Genomic DNA, 22,539 nt, shown 5'->3' with positions numbered 1-22,539 from the left:
TTTCTATTTTTCTTTTTATTCTGAGACTTTGTATTTCCTGGTTAAGGTTATTTTTATAATTTGTGGTTTTAGTAAAGCTTATAATTTAATAAAGTATTTTTATGGCAACTGATTTAAAATCTTTGCTAACTCATCAGCTTGGCATTAGTGCCTAGTTTTTATTTCTTAAGCTAAAGTCTTGTGCTACACATCCCAGGCTGGCCTTGAACTCACTGAAGTCCTTCTGCATAAGTCCCAAGTTCTACCATACCTGGCCATGTTTGTATCAACTGTCTTTCTGTTTTCAGTTTGAGATCTTCCTGTTTCTTGGCTTAATGGGGGGTTTTCACTGAAAGAGAAAATAATAGCTTGGGTACAATACCATGTAACTCAGGATCTTACCCAAACCTGTTCTAACTGGTTTCTTCTAACACAGGGCTAGGAGCAGATGGAAGAGTGCCTCTTACTCCTCCCAGGTGAAGAGAGAAGTGCAGGTTCCCAGTTGGGCACCACTGACACACTGAGGAAGTGCAGAGAGCTCCCCATTACTTCTGGGCAGAGTGGGAGTTACTTCTCTCCAAATGACCACCACTGATACCAAGGTAGGAGGGTGGGTACCCACATGGGGCAGGAATGGTCCCCACTCTTCACTAGGCCTCCTCTAATACTACCCACCTGTGGCTATGGTTGTAAATACAGGCTCCCCATATAGTCTCTACGGAGACCAAAGAGCGAGTAGAGGAAGGGAAGAGTCCTCACTATTACTCAGTGAGGAATGGAAGTCCCATCTCCTAATAGATATGTCACACATATCAACTCAGGGGGCGGGGCAGGGGGTGAGTAACACACCTCATCCCAGTTTCTGATGGGCAGAAATCCAGATTCCCCACTTGGCCTTTGCTGGTATGGGGGAGTGGGAGTCAAGCATTTTTCTTGGTGTTGCTGGGGTAAAATAATTAATCAAGCCTTTCTACCTTGCTAGTCTTTGGCTTTCCTGGGTCTTAAGGTTTGAGGAAGTACCACTGTCTACTTCTGCTGGCAGGTCTACAAGGCCAGCAGTGGTAGTTCTAAGTCTGGGGTGGGTATGTGAGGCAAAAAGAAATCAAGGAACTTGCCAACACCGTGTTCCTTTGGTCTGAGATTCTTCTCACTTCTCTGTACTTAAGCTTCAAAGCCCTCATTTGTGTTATGTATTTTGTTCAGTTTTTGCCTGTTGGCTTTCTGTTACTGTGATAAAAACAATGACCAAAGGCAACTTGGAGGGAAAAGGGTTTATTTTATCTTACACTTACAGGCATAGCCCATCACTGAGCGAGGTCAGAGCAGGAACTCGAGCAGGGAGAGAATCTTGAGACAGAAGCTGATACAGAGGCCATGGAGGGGGGTGGGCGTGCTGCTTACTGACTTGCTCCTCAAATCTCTCTCGGCCTGCTTTCTTATAGAACCCAGGATCACCAGTCCAGGGTTGACACCATGCAAAATGGACTGGGCCCTCTTATATCAATCACTAATTTAAGAAATTCACCACAAGTTTGCCCACAGGCCAATATGATGAGAGCGTTTCCTTAATCAAAGTTCCCTCTTCCAAATGACTCTACCTTGTGTCAAGTTGATGAAAAAAAAAGCAAAAACTAGCCAGCATAGTTTTTAATTGCGTTTAACAGGAAGAATAGAGGCTATGTATATCTACTACATCTTCCCCCAATGAAGTGCATATTATGTAATAATTAATTAGTAATCAAATTAGTTAATTAATGATGGATAATATTTTCCACAGTTATAAGTCCCCATAATTCTGACTGTCCTAAACTATGTCTGAAAGTTACTGTCATAGTTAGGGTTCTTATTGCTGTGATTAAATGCCAAGACCAAAGAAACTTGGGGACAAAAGGATTTATTTGGCTTGTACTTTCAAATAAATTTTATCATTGAAGGAAGTCAGGACAGGAACACAAACAAGGCAGGATCCTGGAAGCAGGAGCTGATGCAAAGACCATGGAGGGGTGTTGCTTTCTGGCTACTCTCATGGCTTGCTAAGCCTGCTTTCTTATAGAACCCAGGACCACCAGCCCAGGAATAGCACTACCCACCATGGGCTGGGCCCTCTCCCATCAATCACTAATCAAGAAAGTGCCCTGCAGCTGGATCTGATGGTGGCATTTTCTCAATTGAGGCTCCCTCGTTTCAGATGACTACAGCTTGTGTCAAGTTGACATAAAACTAGCCAGGACTGTTACCAAAACATGCAGTGGAATCTTTCAAAGTTCTGCTAACCACGTTCAATAATACTTGGAAATGTTCATAACATACACATGTGTGCACAAAGAAATCATAAACTCAAGTGTACATTGTGGTTTTATTGTGTAATAATTGCACATGAAAAACCCACAAAAATAACCAAACATAAGTAAATAGATGAATGGATGGATAGACATACTGATGATCATAGATGAATTTGTAAATGGATTTTCTTTAATTGTGTATCTCTATATTTTAAAACAATATGAAAACGTGATATTTTTGCAATATATATATATATATTTTTTTGCAGGAGCAATTATATATAACACTTTTGCAGGAACATTGCCTATAGCGTGTGCTACACACACTGCACCTCAGTTTCCTTTCAAAGTACCTTAAGTTGGGGAGAGGGCTTAGTCAGTGAAGAGCTTGCCATGCAAGCATGATGACCTGAGTTCAAATCCCTAGCACCCACGTAGAATCCGCATGTGATGATGGGTATCTGCAACCCCAGAGCTGGGGGCAGAGATAGGAGATCCTGGGCACTCAGTGGCCAGCCAGTTTTGCCAAACTGGTGAGCTCCAGATTCAACAGGAGATCTGAAAAAATAATGGAGAGAGCAAGAGAGGAAAATATCTAAAGAGAGAGAGAAAGAGAAAGGGAGAGAAAGAGATATGCACATGCACACACATACAACACACACACATGCAGCGTCTTGAGTTCATTTCATAATTGTCCAATTTTCCTTTCAAACAGGAAAAAAAATGTTACCTACTTTTCTCAAGCCTTGTCATCTTCATTGCTCCACAGCTTGGCCCCAAAATAATTCTCTCTGTAAGCTTAGCCCAGCTCTCCTGTGGAAGAGACTTGCAGGTAGTAGACGCATCACTAATCGCCTCTCCTAACTGGCTTCACATGTGCCAACATCCACAGTGGGAGGAGAAACCAAGGAAGACCTAGAAGGCATTGCCCACCAAGATGACTATATAGCACATTCTTCTGAATCAGGATTTCTTATGATCTAAACACTTTTGTTGAGGGTGAGGGCTGTTGATGAGAGGCAGAGCATCTTTCCAAGAGCCCCAAGCAGTTCATCATTTTGCTCACCTGATCTCAGCAATAAAGGAAGTTCAATGGAACTTTGACTACCCAAGCATACATGGGCCCATCTAGGTTCATCAGAGCAATGCTTCATTGATCTTTCATCTTCTAGCCATGACCTTCTTAGATCATAGCCACCTCCCCAGCAGCTCCACCCCACCCCCGTGTGCACCAGTTTGCTATATAGACAAGTCCTGTGGGTACTTCCTGCCAAAAAGATAAATACTGATCCTTCTTCTTCAAACAGAGAGTTTGTGGTGCTGAGGATGGGATTCAGGATCTCATGAGTACCAGGCAGATGCACTGAGCCATGTGCATCCCCAGACCTCTCAAAGTAAGGAAAGGAGAGCTACAGGGCAATGTTTGATGTAGTACCTTCCATAAACCATTGGGTGGGTGCTTTGCTCATAAACAGCTATTCTTCTCTTGGCAACTCACTGAAGCTAACCAGAAACTGAGTAACAGCAGGAACCCACAGATAACTGCCCGCTGACTTCAGTCTCAGACTTCCCCTTCAAGTTGGCAAAACTCTTGTTTGACAGCCCGGTGGAGGCTCAGCATGAGAGACACGGAATCTCTTTCGTTTCCACATCGCCTGGCTTCCCAGAAATCAAGCTTAGATCGCTGAGCCACAACAAAGTGGTGCCCACTTAGCAAACCAACCCGCTTTGTCTCCATGGGAGCATCTGTGTTTTCAATATGACATTTCCAAAATGGCTGCACCTAAGGGAAAAGTAACCAGACTTATGGAAGATCCACTCCCATGAGTGCTCCAGTGCCTAGAACAGTTCCTAGAATAGTATGTGCTCAGCAAATGTTAGTGGTGATGGGGCAGGAGAGGGAGGGGGCAAGAAGGAGGGAGCCTTACATGCATAGAAAATTCCAGACTGGTAAGTAAGACACTATTGGCTGCTGACAGGTGAGTGACTCTGAGATGTTGACCTAACCAATCCAAAACTTAAGGTCTTTACTCTGTACTTCTCTAAGTCATTTGAAATTTTAATATGGAAACAGATTCCTTCCATTAAAACAAGTGTAACAGGGCTGGTGTGAAAAGTACTTGCTGTGGATATGTGAATCATGTCAGTTCAAATGGTAGGCACAATCCCATTCCTGTTCATGAAATACTGATAGTTCACAAAACGTTGAGTGGTTGTTTCTAAGGACAATAATATGAGTGGGTTTTGTTTGGGGGCCTGAGGGTTGTTTGCTTGCTTATTCTAGGTTTCCTTAATGTTCCATTTCTGAAAAATGTGGATAAATGTTTTATTGGAGGGAGATAGACAGCTGCAGGCATATGTACCTATTTAAGCCATTTTGTAGTGGTATTTTCGTGTGGAGTGGTGTGTCAAAGACCTCTTCCTCTGGGTTCCCACAAAAGTGTCATGATTTGTATCATTCTCAGCAGCCCTTGATGTTTAGAAAAGCAGCGGCCACAAGGTTATCGCATAGTTTGAATGGGAGTTTGGTCTTGTACTAAGTGTAAATCGAGACTGCAGAAAAGCAAACTTCAGAAATGACTCAGTCATGAGATAGTTCACACTTCGTAATACTGGACATTCGCATCAAGATTTTAGTTATGGGAGCTGAAGAGATGGCTCAGTGGTTAAGAGCACTTATTGCTCTTCCAGAGGACTCAAGTTCAGTTCCCACCACCCACATCTGACAGCTCAGAACTACCTGTAATTCTAACTCCAGGTGATCCAACATCCTCTTCTGGCCTCCACATGTGGTATACACACACCAAATAAAAATGAGGATTAATCTTCAAAATAAAGAAGATTTTGGTTTCTAAAGTACAATACTTGATGTAGTACTTAAGAGCTCAGGAAGCCTCAGACTGAAAGCCCCAACTCATCACTCCCTTCTGTGGCTATGACATATAATCTCTGTAAACCTCAAGTTTCACATCTATATAGTGATACCCACACTCAAGCGACCAAGGAGAACTAAGTCACATAAAAGAGTTCTCAGCACACAGAGGCTCTCAATGAACGCTAGAGTGGTGGTGTTATTAGGTGATGCCATCTAGTTTCACAATGAGGTCATTAAGGTTAACGATGTTAAGTGGCATTTACTGAAAGTCATACAGCTGTAAGAAAAAAAATATCTGGAACTGGGAGTCAGTCTTCTAACATCAGAGGTAACATAACATCAGATGCGGTGCCACCTTAATCCGCACTTTAAAGACAAAGTAGGCATCTCTAGTGCCAGAACCCCAAATGATCCGTAGCACAGATTTCTCATTAATTGGCAATGTCTTGAGTGGACTCAGACAGACAGAGGATGATCATCTTGGTAAAGACACTGAGAAAACCACATCAGATTTCAGCCCTTTTTTTCTTAGGTGTTTGGGGCCCACACCTGTCCCTGTCACTTCCTGCTACTGAGTCATCTCCATAGATTAGTTTCACTAACTGTAACTGCACTCGAGCTCACAAAAGAAATTCTTGAAGATTTTCTCTGGGGCTGGCTCCACCATGTAGAACATGTTCTGCAAACTCATCAAGAGATATTATGGTGAGCTTTATTGGTTTTTGAGATTTATAAAACAGATCCTCTTGGCGAGGTCTTATAGGCACTTCTTTTTCGCAAAAGATGACATAGAGTTTCTCCCAAAACAAATCTGACTCTTCTAGATGCTTAGAGCAAGAGTTATGAGTCACCTTGCCACCTACTATCACTGAAGATACAGCACACGGAAATGATGCTACATCATACAGAGATTTTTCTTTTTATTTAATCTCTAAAATTTTCATATATGTATACACTATACCTCAATCATAGCCTCTTCTTACTCCCTGTTCCAAGTCCCCTCAACACAGCTCTTTCCCAATTTCATGTCCTTTCACTGTTTCAATATAATTTGCTAAGTCCCATTACTGTTGTCAGCATATATATGGATGTGGGGCCATTCACTGGGGTGTGGAAAAAGGACTCTTCCTCTTCCAGCAATCAACAGCTGCCAATAATGCCTCAGCTAAAAAGTGGGGTCTCATCCCTCCATGCCAGGATGTTGACTGGCTCATGCTTGTGTGTGTGACTACAGCTGTTGTGAGCTGATATGTGTGGCAGCCATGCCATGTCCAGAATCAGCTTTTCACTGGCCACCACCTCATCTTCTTGCTCTGACATTCTTTCTACCCATGATACTCTTTGAACCTTGGGGAAAGGAAAGGTCATTCAGGTGTCTCATCTAGAGCTGAGCACTCAACAATGACTTATTCTCAGCACTTTGACTAGTTATGAATCTATATTTCAACCACAGTATACTAAAAAATAGAAGCTTCTCTAATCAAAGTTGACAGCAATACCAATCTACAGGTATAAGTGTTGTTGTGCTTTCTACAGGCCCACATTAGAACACCAAAATGTTGTTGGTATTTTTTTTTTACTCTTTGATTCTTTGTGGGAGCCCACCACCCAGATCCCAAATAAACCACACACAGAGGCTTATTCTTAATTATAAATGCCCAGCCTTAGCTTGGCTTGTTTCTAGCCAGCTTTTCTTAAATTATCCCATCTCTATTTCTGTATATCTTATTTTCACTCTTACTCCATAGCTGACTGTGTGGCTGTGTGGCTGTGTGGCTGGCCCCTGGGGTCCTCCTCTCCTTGTTCTCTTGTTCTTTCTTTCTCTTCTCCCAGATTTCACCTATGTATTCTCTCTGCTTGCCAAGCCCACCTATCCTTTCTCCTGCCTTGCTATTGGCCACTCAGCTCTGCATTAGACCATCAAGTGTTTTAGACAGGCAGCTTCACAGAGTTAAACAAATGCAACATAAAAGAATGCAACACATCTTTGCATCATTAAACAGATGTTCCACAGCACAAACAAATGTAACACACCCTAAAATAATATTCTACAACATATAAGTATAAATATTTAGAAGGACATGACCATTTAACAAAACATCTATAGTAAGGTCCCCCCTAGGGCCTATGACCTCCATATAGCTCTTAGTTTTTAAGCAGGTTTATAGTGTCAGACATGAATTTGCTCCTGTGGAGCAGGACTCAAATCTAATCAAGAGAGTGGTTGGTTACCCCCATAAAACCTTCATGCCACATTGCAGCAGTGGACACATCTGTCCTGGCAGGTCAGTATTGTGGTATTCAGAATCTAGTACCTGGCAAAGCCACTGATACTCCTTATCACCCAGCTGCTCATGTAGCCCCTTCCTGCACTATGTAAGTTATCAGTGGGGAGAGGGTTTTTTTTATTTATTCTTTGAAATTTTTATACATTTATACAAGATGTTTTAATTATGTGTATCCACCTTTTATAGTACCCTCCAGTCTAGAATGAGTTTTTATAGCACCTAGGCAAGGCCCTCCACAGACCTGCCAAGAGAGGTGGTCCTTGTCACCTTCACAGCAGATTCTACATGACTTAGATGTGTCCTACCCATCCAACTGTACACCTGCCCTTCAAGTTTGATAAGGGTTCATCCTTAAGCCTTGGGTACATAACATGGGTGAGCTCCGCACTGGGTAAAAAAAAAATCTACCCAAATTAATAAAGCACCTCCATGTCCTTGGATATCACAGTTCAGGAAAGAGAAAGATGCCACCTCGGATTGCATGGTTCATTTATAAGGGTCTGAGTAGAGTGCTGCTAGAGCCAACCTTGGAGAAAGTATTCTCTTAGCAGATTTTACCACAGACTTTCCTGAGGAGGTAACAGTCAGCTGGGAGATTTGGGAAGCTATAATGGAGAAGAGACTATTGCATGTGGGAAGCATGAGGAAGAGAAGAACATGGAAAAGCCAACATTCTGATATGAGGAATGCAAAAAGGAGTAGAAAATAAGGGGGCCAGTGAGAGCCAATCTGTAAGCTCCACTATGCTATTTGGACAGCATTCTTACGCTTCCTTAGTATGTGATCTCTGGGCAATAACTACATAGTTCGTGGTAAGAATCAACTTGTTTATAAACTATGTCTATAGCCCTGACCATCACACACAGCTGTTCAACATAATAACACTCATGCTGAGTTTCTCCATCACTGGAACACACACACACACACACACACACACACACACACACACACACACACACACACCTTCAATCTCCCCTCCACTCAGAGCTACAGCTGTCCAACATCACTGCTCCAATTCAATGGTCGCTACTGTCCTGACATAGCCTCACCCTCACCACATGTCACTGGAGTACAGCTTATTTGTTCTATAGGAAAATGACCAATGCCAGACAAAGACATGTTCTTGGTCTCCCAGACTGAATTCTGGGCACCCAATATCTTCTTAAATGTGAAATCCAATGTTCAGCTCCTTGTCTTGATATCTGAACCACTCACTCTCTCGTCTTTCTCCATTCTGAGTATGGTTTTGTTCTGGCTAAGGTCCAGTTCTCAACTGAGTCTCCCACACAGACCCCTCTTGTATATCAACCCACATCACCAACCTTCTCAGTAATGGCCCAAGCACACATTTGTAACTGAGACCCCCCCACACCCCAAGTCTGTGTCTCCTACATCCTCATTTTTCTTGATGATATTGCCTTCTCCTCTTTATCACTGACATTCTTTCCAGTCTGTCTTCAGACCCACTCACATCCCTAACCCATTTCCTCTTCTCCTTTCAACCAGCATGCCCCAGGGCCTCTTCAGTATTCCCTCAGATGACTCCGGCAGGCTCCAGGCTTCCTCTCTGTCCTGTGCTGGTGGCCTCTCCCATCCACCATTAACGTAGTGACCAGGAGGGACCAAGTGAAAACATGATTGCATCTATCCAGTGAGAAATATAAACCCATGTTTGTCAAGGTCTTCTGGTCTAGACCTCACTTGTATGTAACCACTCTTCTCATTCATGCTTAAAAGGCTACAATCTTTAAGACATCGAGTTGACATCCCTCCTCCTTCCCAACCCAATCCTCCTCTTACACTTCTTCCCTTGGCTCCATTCTTCTCAGCCAGCAAACACAAACAGCTCAGACACCCTCTGAGAGCCATGCTGGCACCCTCCACACATGGCACCTGTGCCATCTTCCACCACACAACGAAGGCTAAGGGATGATACTGACTGATGTAGCTCTGATACCCTTACCACCTGAGCCACACGACATTTTTATATCCCAACCAAGTATATATTTGGGTGAAAAAACAAACATTTACACACACAAAAAAAAAAAAAAAAAACTTGTCAATCAAATTCTTCCATGCTAGTTTTCACCTTAATACAAGTAAAGTGTATTCTGGACTTGCTAGGAAACCTAACCACTATTTATCACTTTGTTTCCATAGGAAAAAAAGCATTGATAGTTCCAAAAGAAAGGCTCACAAATAGACTTTAGAGCAATATCCATTTGTAAATTGAGGGTTGGCTATATTATCTCTTTGCTTTGTCCTTAGCTTTGAAATTGGTCTATCATATTTCTTCTCTGGGTTAGTGAGCACTGGAATAAATATGCATCTAATACCAAGTGTTCTTTGATTAATCTAGTCAATGTTTAATAAACACTCAGAGTGGATGGATATATTGCCATGGGCGATCGGCACACTCTTCCCAAGTGATTTCTTAAACATTTCATTTGTTTTCTGGCTCTGAATTCACATGATGCTATTTAGGAAATCCTGACATTAGAAAATCTAAACTCAGAAACCAGATACATTCAGAGGTTCTGAGTCAGGTTACAAAATAATTTTTCACTTAAAATTCAACAGTGACTCATTTTGTTCATTAGATAGTAATAAAATATTATCATGGAACAATGAAAAGAAAAAAAGCAGAGTTTAAGAATAGTATCAAGATAGGTTCTATTTGTAGCCATGAGCCTTCCTTCTTGAAGTACCATAACTCACCCCTACCCACACTGGGATTTATTCTGATGGCCTTAAAACTCTCCCTCTACCAAGAAGCACAACAAAAGACCATTTGAGTAGGAAGCAGATGTGTATCTTTGGAGCTTAACACCCCTGGCTCAAATCTGACAGTAAAAATTTACAGCCCTTAAAATATACTACACTGTGGTGGCTTGACTGGGCGGCCTCTTCCCCAGGCGAGGGAGTAGAATCTAAAAGGTTAGTGGCCAAAGGGGGGATGGTGCCAGAAGGAAGGAGACAGCTTCTTCACTGGAAGGAAATGAGCCTAGAGATTATCGGTGAATGATATAATCAAAAACTCATATACCAGTATCCAAGTTTTATTACACTACTGAGGAAAACAGCTCATTTATATTGGATTTCCTGTCTCATTTTTTTTCCTTAATAAGAAGAATCACGTACCTATGAGTCATCACGATTTGTGTAGATCTGACAGAGCATTTTCTTATGATAATACATATGAAAATTTTTTAAAGATAACAACTTTAGGTAATTGCACGTCTCCTGATTTATTGATGTGAAAATGAAAAGATGAGTTGATGTGTTTTTCTCATTTCTTAAATTTCTTGAACATAGCTTTAACTATTACCAGTAGGCACAAATCTCTGTTTAATAGTAACATTCAAAAATTAATAAATATGGAAAAGGCACTATGGGAATAGACTGTAATAAAGACAAATGGAATTCATATTTCAAAAGTTGGCAGGAGCTAACAGATCTGCTCTCCTTTTTTATTTGTATAATAAAATGTTCTGTATTTGTAGTAATTTCTTTCCTTGTTATTTCTCTTGTCTTAAGTAAGAGCCATAAATGCTTCAACAAACAGAGAATGGACTGGACACTCAGTTGGTGTTTCTGACAACCTTTCATGAAGCACTACTTAATGCTGAAAAGAAATAATATTGTTTCCACAGGAAGGTTCAATTTGTTTTCTAAAGAGATTCTTTGGGATATTCCTCCCATCCACTAGTCCTTATTAAATAGCCAGTCCTCGGGAGCCACGCTGAAACAATAAAGGATGGAAGGAGTCACATAGGCCGTAGTTATGAGACAGAATAATTGTGGCATCTTCCAATTCGTAACCACCAAAGCAAAATTAAAAATCAGACAAGGGCTTTTGAGTAGTGTGAAAATTGTCGTCCATTATTTGATCACACATCCCTTCCAAGAAACCCACGGTTTTTTCCACTCTGACATGTTGAAGGACAGTAACTAAGTCCAGCATGTAAGGAAGAAGGCAATCTTCCAGACAACCCTTAGCCGGAAATTCTGCTTGATGCTCAGAGAGGTCCAATGTGTCTGTCCATCAGTAGCAGAGTTTCTGTTTGATTGAGTTTGGGGATACCTTGCTTTCATAGTCCAGGGAGCTGGCCAGTGCTGACTATAGAGAGTGAAGCTTAGGGAACTTGTTCATGATTGAACCATTGTTCCCCCAATCCTCTGGTCTGCTAATTATCCACAGGAAAGACATGTGGATAAAACATAGATAAAAAAGGAAACATGATACCGAGTGAAATAAGCAGCTGATATGTAGAACATGGAAAAACTGTCAGTTGGTGTGACATGTGAAAAGATTATAAACTTACTGAGCATGATGAATTCCAGATCAGGTCAAATCAATTTTTCCTGGTTAAGTCCCAACTCTTGCATCAGAAGGTCCATCTTCAAACTGAACAATGTTATCAGCAAACCAGCAGAGAAAAAAAAATCCACAAAACAGATTACTCCATTTGGGTTCTGTGTATATAATACTGTCAAAGTCAACCAGCTGCCTGAGCAAGATGCATTACCTTCCTTAAAGCTGCTAATACCCATTATGAAATGGGAACTTAGATTTCACAAGGTCAAATGAGTTTTGCATGAGAAAACTTCTTTGGGAGGCCAAGTGAATCCCACCATGGGTCAGTACCCACAATGTATGACTTCTGTCATATATGTATGATTCTTCTTCATTGCTTTGTGCAGAAATTGGTCCAATGCCTTGAGCCAAATTTATCACAGGCTCCTCCAAAACTGAATCCCATGAGAAAGCAACATCTAGACCACATGTTCATTTGTGGTAGCTCCTTTCCCTCTGGAGTGGTCCAAACTTTTCTAACTGTCTTGATGGAGCGGGGAGCGGGATGCATACAAGTACACCCTGCAGGAAATTGCCTCAGCTCCTGTCTTATCCTAATGAATGCAGTTATCCACAACTACAGCATTTGAATTATTAATTCTCCCTAATAGGGTGCATTCAATGTCTCTGGAACAAAGCCGTTTAGAGATCTGGTAAAGCTCATACCAAATTTAATTTGAAAGTTCATCTTGAAGAAAGACAATGCTGGAATTGTGTTATATTGATTTAAAACAAGTCTGTCCTGAGGATTTTCTTCATCCTTATCTGCAGTCATAGACTATGAAAGGGGGTGGGGGACTGGAAATCTCAAGCACTGGAAAATATCGTTCTCAGAAACTACAGCAGACGGGTCACAACATTTTTAAACAATGATAGTAACATTTATTATATCAAAGCCATTTTATGTTTTATTTGGAACTCTGGCGCCTTTTTTTCTAAAGTTCCCATAACATGACAGTAATTACAGCCATCAAGATGTTCCCTAAAAGATAGCAGTCCAAGGTCCAGATGCTGCTACCCTGCTGTCCCTCTCTCTGGAGTTCAGAATGTGCACATGACATCATGGAGTAGTTTATTTTAAAAGTGCTTTAAGAATGTAATGATAGTAATTGTAGACAGGGAAAATTAATGGGAGTGTTGCTGGTCTGCAAATTCCATTTATAAAACACTCGCCCTGCTCAAAAAGAGAGTGCTTTCTTATTAACAGATGCTTCAAAATACAATTTGGAGGATATATTAAATAAACTCTGTGCTAAAGTCATCTTCAGCTGTGTGTACATAGCTCTCTCTCCTTCACTGCTGGCCCAGAGCACGGCTTTCCCAAAAGGATCCAAGATTCTGCAGACACAGAGATGCGTGTTCCTTGCAAAAATGGCCTTGGCTGTGGGGCAAGGAAAGGTTAAGTGGTAAAGTTGGTGTCAGGCCAACAAACACATCCACAGTATGTAAAACAAAGAGGAATTTGAGACGGCCCGCAAGTGCCTGCACCCATGCACGCAGCCAAAGCCCCTCCATGGCAGACTGACTGGGTTGAGGGGCTTCAGATGGCTTCCTGTTTCAGGGATAGGGGATAGTGGGCATCCAAGGCTAAGAGCCTGCTCAAGATAGATTAGATGCCCCTACACAGTGATCATCTTTCTTTCCATATCTCACTTCAGCAGAAACGAAACAACCTCCTCAGGGTCTCCATGTTTGGGATGGAATCAGCTGCTCAGAGGATAACTGGGTTTTTCCATCCTTTGACATCATCAAGCTGTTTCTGAAATTTCCAAAGGAACCCAAAAAGCAGGTCAACATTCATACGCCTTTCCTTCCTTCAGCCCCTATCAAAAAAGTGGCCCCCAATATCAGGACTGGTCTGTGTGCTTCAGAGAGCTGAAAGGGAGGGCTTTGAATGTTTGCACCATGAGCAAAGGACGAAGGCAGGAGCAGGGAGGTGGGTCAAACAGTGAAGTGCTTGCTTCGTAAGTGTGAAGACCTGAGCTCCACTCCCCAACACCCACATACAAAGGCCTGTCAGCAGGACCTGCAACCCAGAGTTGGGAAGGAGAGATGAAAGGACTCCTATTGCTCGCCAGCCCATTGGGCCAGATTAGTGGGGTCCTGTTTCAGTGAGAGACCCTGTCTCAAAACTAAGGTGGCAACTGATTGAGGAAGGAGGTACCTGATATCAACTTCTGGCCTTAATACACACACACACACACACACACACACACACACACACACACACACACACGCACACGCACACACAGGCACACACACGTATACGCACATGCATACACACACACCCCACATACACAAATGTGCATACATACATACATATACATACCACACACACACACACACAAGCCACATACACACACATGTGCACACACATTCCACATACACACACATGCGTGCACACACTCACACCACATACACACACATACACACACACACACAGTTTTAAAGTATTAATGTCTATTCACTTTGATTTAAACACTTGCACAGTTTACACTAGTGATTGACTTTCATAAACCTGACACAAATATAGACATATCTGTGAAAAACGATATTAACTGAGAAAAAGCTGCCGTAAGATCGGCCTATAGGCAGGTATATGGGGCATTTTCTTGATTGGTGGTTGACATGAGAGGGCCCAGGTCACTTGGGTGGTGCCGCCTCTGGGCATGTGGCCCTGGATGGTATAGGAAAGCAGGCTGGGGAAGCCATAGCGAACAGCAGTACTCCTCTGTAGGTTATGCTTCGGGTCTTACCTCCAGGTTCCCGCTCTGTTTGCTTCTGCCCTGAATTCCTCTCAGCGATGTCATTACCCGGAATTATGTGTTGCCTTTGTTCACAGTGTTAGATCCCAATAACGGAAACTCTGTGGCAGCATGCAGATTAGAACAACACATAGTACCCCATAAATAGGTTATTTTATCTATTATTTTAAAAAGTAAATTTCAAAATGGGGGGGGAGGCAACAGAAATACAGTTTCTCCACACAACCAGAAATTGACTTTAAGAATGTTTAATACCAAGCTAATACAATAGGATTTATACCCCCAAAATATCCACCTGGCTCACATTATGGACTTGCATCTCAGGGCCAAGGAGGGTGGCCTGTACTGTACACAAACTGTGGTGGTTTGAGCCACAAATTGACATGATTGGTTCTGGGACTGGGAAGGTAAATACATTCTTCTTCAGACAAATACAAATAATTTTGTCGCCTTTGCAAATACCCGTCGACATCTGGTAAAAGGAGAAATAAGGACTGTGTGAGTGTGAGTGTCACGGGGGCAATCATAAGTAAAAATTCATTTCTAGTAGAAGGGAAAGAACATCACATACCACCACTTCTGGACCTCTGGCTGCAGGACCCCCTCGTACTACATACACATATCACTACTGGATTCAAGAGATCGCATTAAGCATGTTCAGGCACATTATATCTAAAACCTCATCTTTTTAAAGATTGGGGGTTAGACAGGTGTGGATGCATGTTTTTGCATGTATGGGGTCACATACACACATATGCATGCATGCATGCGGGGGCCCAAAGTCAATATCAGAAATCATCCTCAATCAATCTACCTATTCAATGAGGCATGGTCTCTAAAACCCTATGTTCACTTACATGGCTAGTCTCACTAGCTGGCTTGTTCGGGGCTTCCTTGGTCTCTGGTTTTCAAGGCTGGAATTATGACTGAGACCTGAACTCCAGTCCTTGCACTTCTGCAGCAGGCAATTAACTGCTGAGCCATCTCCCCAGCCTCTGAAAACCTCATCTAACTGGCCACTATGTGAGATATGCAGCACTATAGATGAAAACACAGATCTTGGAGGAAGACTCGGAGCCAGGATGCTTAGCTCCCTAATGGGTGAGTGGGCCACTTACAGTTTAGATAAGAGACTGACTTTCATGGTGACTGAGCTAAAAATTTAGTTTAAAAACAAAAACAAAAACAAACAAGTTTTGCCTCATAAATATTAGGGATTTGGCTCAGTTAATCCTTAATTTAGGACAGGACAGTAGCTTCCATCCCTAAGCATCAATACCCTGGCAACAGGACTTGAGATGTTGTTGTTTTTTTTTTTTTAACCAGGAGAAATAAATTAAAGGCAGAATGAGAAACAAAAAAAATGAATGGATATAAGGATGCTTTCTGTGTAGCTGTCCCTTCTAAAACAATCTTTAGTTATGTCCTCTACCCTCCTACAACAATCTCATAATACAATATTACCAGCACTATTTAAGAAATCAAGAAACAAAAGATCCAGAAAAAGAACACTGCTAGAATACTAGCTAAATACATCCATCTAATAGACACACCACTGGGCACTAGCACTATCCTAAGCCTCATCTATGTGGTATCTACAGACAAATATGTACACACCTACCTGCAAATGTTTCCATAATTTGAGTCATAATCCTATAGAGGTCGAAAGTTTTGCTATTGTTATAATTCTCTCCATTTTAGAGATGAGTCCAAAGAACCACAAAGATGTCTAGTATACTGTCCAAAGCCAGGAGACTAATACACAGTACCGCCATACTTAAAACCAGCCAGTCTAGCAACAGAGTCCATTCTCTTAAGAGACATTCTACCTCTCCTCCAGGCAACGAGACCAGAATCTAATTGTGACAGAACTCATCTCATCACAGTATGAAGTGCCAGGGATACACTCCCATATGCAAATGAGGATGGGGCTTTGCCATCTCTCTCCTAAGAAACACTTTTGAAGCCAAGATTTTCTTCTCTCGTATCCATCAAAAGATACTGGGATATGGAAGAGTCTGAGATAAATGCATTAAAGCAAATACGGGTTTGTCCTTCCACTTAAAGTGACCATTGGTAAACATAATAACTTGGTAAAAGGAGAAATCAAAGAGAACATATGCATGACTATGTTGTGGAAGATAATCATAGAAAATGCTCCCCATTCTTCATCCATGTCCATCAACTGGGGCCACTGCTCCTTTGTCATGCTTCGCTCTTCCTTAGGAAATTTTGTGTCTTCACTTAACTCAATAAAGCAGAGTGATAAGGTTAAGCCAATGAGTGAATCTTCATTAACTAATAGCTAAGGAGAATATGAAAACTACCATTTACCTATTCATTCCAGAAATGAGTGTTCAGGAATAAGCCAACTACACACACTCCAGCAGGTCTATGCTCCATCCTTTCTTCAAAACTTTAAATAAAAGACCCTATTGCTGAAGACAGGACATACATTTGTTGTAGGGTCTAGAAAAATCAAGTCAGCAGTGACCTGGAAACTTTCTCCCCACTGGCTAGCTTTCACAGTGATGAAAAGTGCTGTGTAGTTCACTGGGGAGAAAAGTCATCAATGGACTTACACAGTGGTGGACCTTGCATGCTAAACTACCAAGCTGTCAGGCAAGCTGTGCCTAATGATAAATAGTGGCATGACTGTTACGAAATAACCAACTATTATCTTAATTGGATTTGAAGCCTATTCCACATGAGGAAATTCATACCTGGTTCTATAAACCCGATCAAAACCCCATGACTGGGGGCATTATGGGCCATAGAAACCTACTACCATTGTTTTACTAAATGGATACACTGTCAAATTGCCTTCTACATATTTATATTTGTGCCCATAAATCAGTGCTACTCTCAACCCTTGATCAGAGAAGCTTCTCTTTGCAGTGAGCAGCAAGCAGTACAGGGACTCATAAATGGCCAAAGTGCTGAAACTAAGTGGCAGTTGAGTAATCCACCCTGATTAGACATCTATAGCATGTTCCCCTGCACCAAAGTTCAGAAAACGTCATGGAAGATGGAGTGGAAGGATGTAAGAACAGGAGGATGAGGGGGAGTGCAGAGAAACGCTGTCTTCTGGACCAGACATGGCTGCCACACACAACTCACAGCAGCTTTGGTCACCTGCACAAGACCAGCACAAGCTCAAGCCAGTTGACATTCCAGCATGGGGATGGGAGGGTGTTAAAAAGCCCCACCCTAGCTGAGGCAGTATTAGCAGTTGAGAGATGCTTTCGGGAGGACTCATTTTTCTTTAAGGATATGGCAGCTGATAGATTGCTCATGCTCTAGCAGATGGCCCCACACCTATGGACGTAGCACTGACTGAATTCAGTGGGTTATTAAAAAGAGAAGGAGAACATGAATGTGGGCAAGGAAAATACCGTGGGAGCCCTAGGGGAGACAGAAGGAGGATTTGGGTTGTACAAGATTGTTGCTAAAATTCCTTAATGTCTGTACTTCCTCCCAAGGTCCCAATGACAAATCCACCAAAGTTCACTCTGGGGGAGCCAGTGAATTTATTGAGTCTCCTTACAGACTTGAGATGAGGGAGTACATACAGGTGACAGTCCCTGTATGTACAGTTACTCACAACAACTACCAATATACGTGTGTGTGTGTGTGTGTGTGTGTGTGTGTGTGTGTGTGTGTGTGTGTGAAATTTCAAAAACCACATTTTTAGGTTCTAAAAAACAATACTTTATATAAACCAGTTCACCTATTTCCATTTTTACAGAAAATGTATAGAATAGGACTCTCTGGGCTCTTATTTTACAAGTGAGGAAGCCGTGCTCCAGGAGGGCTAGGTAAACCACCCACAGTATTCAAGTGAAGCTTACTTGATAGAATCAAAGAGTGGGTCGATTTCCGAGTAATTAAACGGGAGAATGAAACCAAAGCCCGTGACTCTGCCACCATGCATTCATTCGCCCAACAAATGACAAACAGCTCTTTGTCGGACATTATAGATGCCAGAAGCCCCCGCACCACATCCTGGTGGGCAGATGTAGAAAGCAAACAAACCTCTAGACAAAGAAGAAAACTTCAAAACAGTGCTAAGTCCCATGTGGAGAAGTTAAGTAAGGAAGGTGTGGGAAACTCAAAGCCAACTTCATGTCAAAGAAGGGGATCCAGGGAAGATAATGGTCATGAAACTTGAAAAGAAGTGAAGGCTGCTGGAGGGTGTGCCTTGTTAGGCTTGTGGGAAAGCATGTGGGTCCATTGAGAACAGCTAAGGAAGAAAATGAGCTTCGAGTGAAAGGCACTCAGTTGACAAGGACACTCTGAAAGGGCACACATCCCATGAAGAATGTTGAACCAAGGCAGGAAGTCTCATTCCAATGCCAGTCAAGAATATCTAGAAGGTTCTACTCAGGAAAGCTGTAACCTGGTTCCTCTGCTCTACCCCTTTAAAGTGGAATCATACTCCTTCAGAGCTTGATTTGCAAAAGAAATGGAACATGATATGCAAAGGGTCTATCACAGGCCTCCAGTGTCCCCCAGTAGTAGGTCGTGATAGGGTGGTGTTGTCATTGCTGCTGGTGTTGCAGCTGACACCACTGTGGTGGACACAGGGTGAGAAAATCAGAAGCGGTCTCTGGGCCTCCCTTTGCAAAGTAGAGGAGAAGATGAGATGGTCTCAAGGACAATTTCATCTCTGAAATGATTCAGTGATCCGTTGAAATAAGCAAGCCCACACTCAAGTCTGTAGGAAAGATGTACAGAATGTGCACAAGCATGCCCTGGGCTTTTTTTTTTTTTTAAGACAGTGAGTTTTTTTCTAGGCAGCCTTGGTTTCTCTAAGTTTTCCCCTGATTCAAGAGACAACCATTGCTGCAGATGACCTTGTACACCCACAAGCATCCACTAAGTGGCTGCCTTCTTCATGCGTTCTTGTTTCTCTGAGAGGGGTACAACACCGGCAGCAACTTAAGAAAGTTTTGATCATCAATTGTGAGTTTATCTTCTTGATTTTTTTCCCCTATAGCCTCGAAAACTTTCTCTGATCAGATATATTTTAAAGGAAAAATATTTTCCTCTTCAAAAAGGGTGTGGAAGTATCTAGCTACTGAGTTCTCTACGTACAACACCCAGACAAGCTCAATGACTTTAGAAGGTAGTTTTTGGTACCATTCAATGCTAAAAATGCCTGAAATCAAGGATCAGGAGGAAGAGGTAGCATGCTTTCCCTTAATCTGGTCTCAAATAGTGGCTCACACCTTAGTGAGCTCCCCTAAGACATCATCGCTCCATCAGCAAAGAGCCTTTGACCTTATTGCAACCACCTCATCCCAGAGATGGCTCCAAACAACCCATGATTCAGCTACAAGGTGCTTTGACTCAGCACCCCCAGCTAGTCTCAAAGGAGCTCATTTTAATATCATACACAGATTTATAACTCCAAGAAATGAGCATTTCCTGCTTCCACGGGAAGCCTAGGCATGCCCACGAGACTCATCTACAGAGCAATGAGAAGCAGTGCTAGAGGAAGTCATCTTGCAGGGTCCCCCAGGGGAGCTCAGCCTCCCCCACTCCTGTCTTCTCAAGGAAGCATGTGTAGCCTGGAGGAAATGAAAAGTCTATACGAGCTTTCTTGGGAATTTCATCACGGGAAAGTTTGCTAACGATTTCAAGAAATATTTTCCACGAGAAATGATTGGAACCATGGGTCATTTCCCAATTGTGTTCTTGACCATCTAGGTCAACCTTTAATGAGCCTCTGGGCTTTAAAGCCTCTCACCACAGTGCAAGTTTCCAAGGGCATAGGTTGGGGTAATTGCAGACATGCCTAAGACCATGTAGAGGGAAGAACACTGGCTTTATAGAAGATTTGTCTGGGGAACATCTGCCAAGCAACTGGGACAGGCTGGTTGGGGGGGTTGTTTGTTTTCTTGAGTTTATTTGAGACAGAGACTCAATGTGTAGCCTAGGCTGGCCCCAAACTTACAATCCTACTGTTACAGGTGCCCACCACCATGCTATGCCCTGCTCATGTTTATTCTTATGAGGCCCATTCCACACAGGAGCATGTCAGCCACCTGCTGCTTGCTCAATCCTGAACAACTCATTTAACCTCTCAAAGAAACAATAATAATAACACCAACTTCATGTGCTATTGTAAGGATTAGCGGGGTCACAGGATCACACTTTGTATAGTATTAGACTTGTGTGCTATTTTTTTTCATTCATTCATTCCACTGGTGTTTATTTAGAGCTCACTGCTCAGTTCCCAGTGTTGATGTAGGTGCTTGAAGTATATACTATAAAATACACAAAACCAAGCAAAATCAGATTAAACCAATGTTAAAAAATAAAATAAATATTTAGCTTCCCAGAGAGGCTCATATTCTTGGAGAGAGGATTGGATAGATGACTTCCTTAAACATGGTGATTATGCCAATTATATGGTAGGGTTCAAGGTGTTTGTGCTGTTGAAAATCAACACAATGAAATTAAAATGATTAGGGGTCCCTTGGTGGGTTATAATGTGAAACAGGATGATCAAGGAAGGATTCACCCAAAGGTGACATTCACGCAAGATATGGGGAAGATGAGGATATGAATCCAACAGACAACTCAAGGGTGATTTCAGGACAGATGAGAGTCGGGGAAAATGGCAGGACCTCTCTGACATGCTTAGAGTCAGGAAGGGCCTGATGGCGCTTGGTAGAATTTGAAAGGAAGCCATGAAACACAAGGAGAGGACACAGACTATGATCCCTTAAGATGGAAGGACTTTGTCTTCAACTATGAGTCAGATGGTGCTATGGTATGAACAATTGTGTACCCCCGGAATTCATGTGTGAAAATCCTAACCCTCAACTTTCTGGCATTAAGAGATGAGACCCATGAGAAGTGACAGGATCATGAAGACAGAGGATGTATACCCCTATAAAAGCAGTCCAAGGTATTCATTTGTCCCTTTACCGTGTGAAGGCACAAGGAGAAGATGTCACCTATGTGGGACAAACCCTCCCCAGACATTGAATCCACCAGCATCTTTATCTCTGATTTCCCTGCCAAGAAAACTCAGAGAAAGAAAGCCTGCTGTTTCTAAGCCAACTAGTCTAGGGTATTTTGTTCTCATGGTCCAGGAGAACAAGACAGATGGAAAAATATCAAAGGTATTTGCAGAGAACACTGACATAAGCTACCTTTGTATTTTGAGATGATAGCTCTTCCGGTCGTGTTGAGTTAAAACTATGAGGGAACAAAGATGGAAGGAAGCATAGAGACTAGCTGAGAATATAGATGAATCGTCAGGAGGAGAGAAACCGGAGCCTGGACCAAAAGACCAGTAGCATTAACACTACGTGGATCTTGGATAGCCTGTTGAATGAACACTGTATATATAAAGAGAAAGACATATGGATTTGGTGGGGGTTTCAGTTCGTTTGTTGTTTTGTTTTGTTTTTCTGAACAACTACAAGGATGAATATGCCGTCAGGTGAGATAGGAAGGACTACAGGGGGGCTTAAGGTGAAAATCGTGAGACAAGCTTTGGGTGTGTAAGTCTAAAAATGGATAAATAACATTTGTGAGGAGATGGAAATAGGCAGTTTGAACATAGGAGTCTGGAGGCTCCAGACAAAGGATTCAGTGGGGTGCAAAAATCTGCTAATCGTAAGAATCCCTATTATTTAAAGCCGGAAGATTGAATGTGTGCAGCTAGGTTGGAGGTGAAGAAGGAAAAAGGGGTCAAAAACTGGGCCTCAGGCTCACTAGTGTTCAGAGACAAAGAGAAAACTAACAAACATACAAATGTGCTTGATAGGGAACTGCCACTGAGATTAGAATAACACCAAGAGAGGGCTAGAAAGGGAAGTTCTAGAGTCAAGCAGAGCTGTCTGCTCACTGCAATATGCAACATGGACATCATGCATGTTGTCAATAAGTGCAGGCTTGGAATGGTGTGGGAGAAAGGCCTCACCAGAGTGGGATTAAGAACATCCTGGAAATCAGAAAGGAGATAAAAGGTCTT

The 22,539-nt window shown here is 42.2% G+C and overlaps 2 long non-coding RNA genes across 4 annotated transcripts; both read right to left on the bottom strand.

Annotated features, from left to right (window-relative positions):
* Positions 1 to 250: 250 nt before the first annotated feature.
* LOC131925544 (uncharacterized) lies at positions 251 to 15,015 on the bottom strand. Of its 3 annotated transcripts, none has more exons than XR_009383279.1 (5): positions 14,842 to 15,015; positions 11,750 to 11,832; positions 2,996 to 3,176; positions 2,615 to 2,819; positions 251 to 328 (listed from the first exon to the last, which is right to left on the bottom strand). It is a non-coding gene; the product is annotated as an uncharacterized LOC131925544 (long non-coding RNA). The 3 variants fall into 3 exon arrangements; XR_009383281.1 differs by having other exon boundaries at positions 2,996 to 3,074; XR_009383280.1 differs by lacking the exon at positions 2,996 to 3,176.
* On the bottom strand, positions 12,837 to 13,545 carry LOC131925546 (uncharacterized). Its single transcript, XR_009383282.1, has 2 exons — positions 13,435 to 13,545; positions 12,837 to 13,162 (listed from the first exon to the last, which is right to left on the bottom strand). It is a non-coding gene; the product is annotated as an uncharacterized LOC131925546 (long non-coding RNA).
* Positions 15,016 to 22,539: the final 7,524 nt, after the last annotated feature.

Source organism: Peromyscus eremicus, chromosome 15 (assembly GCF_949786415.1).
Source record: "Peromyscus eremicus chromosome 15, PerEre_H2_v1, whole genome shotgun sequence".
Classification (NCBI taxonomy): domain Eukaryota; kingdom Metazoa; phylum Chordata; class Mammalia; order Rodentia; family Cricetidae; genus Peromyscus; species Peromyscus eremicus.
The sequence above is the reverse complement of the archived record's forward strand: the minus strand, read 5'-3'. Positions and strand labels throughout refer to the sequence as shown.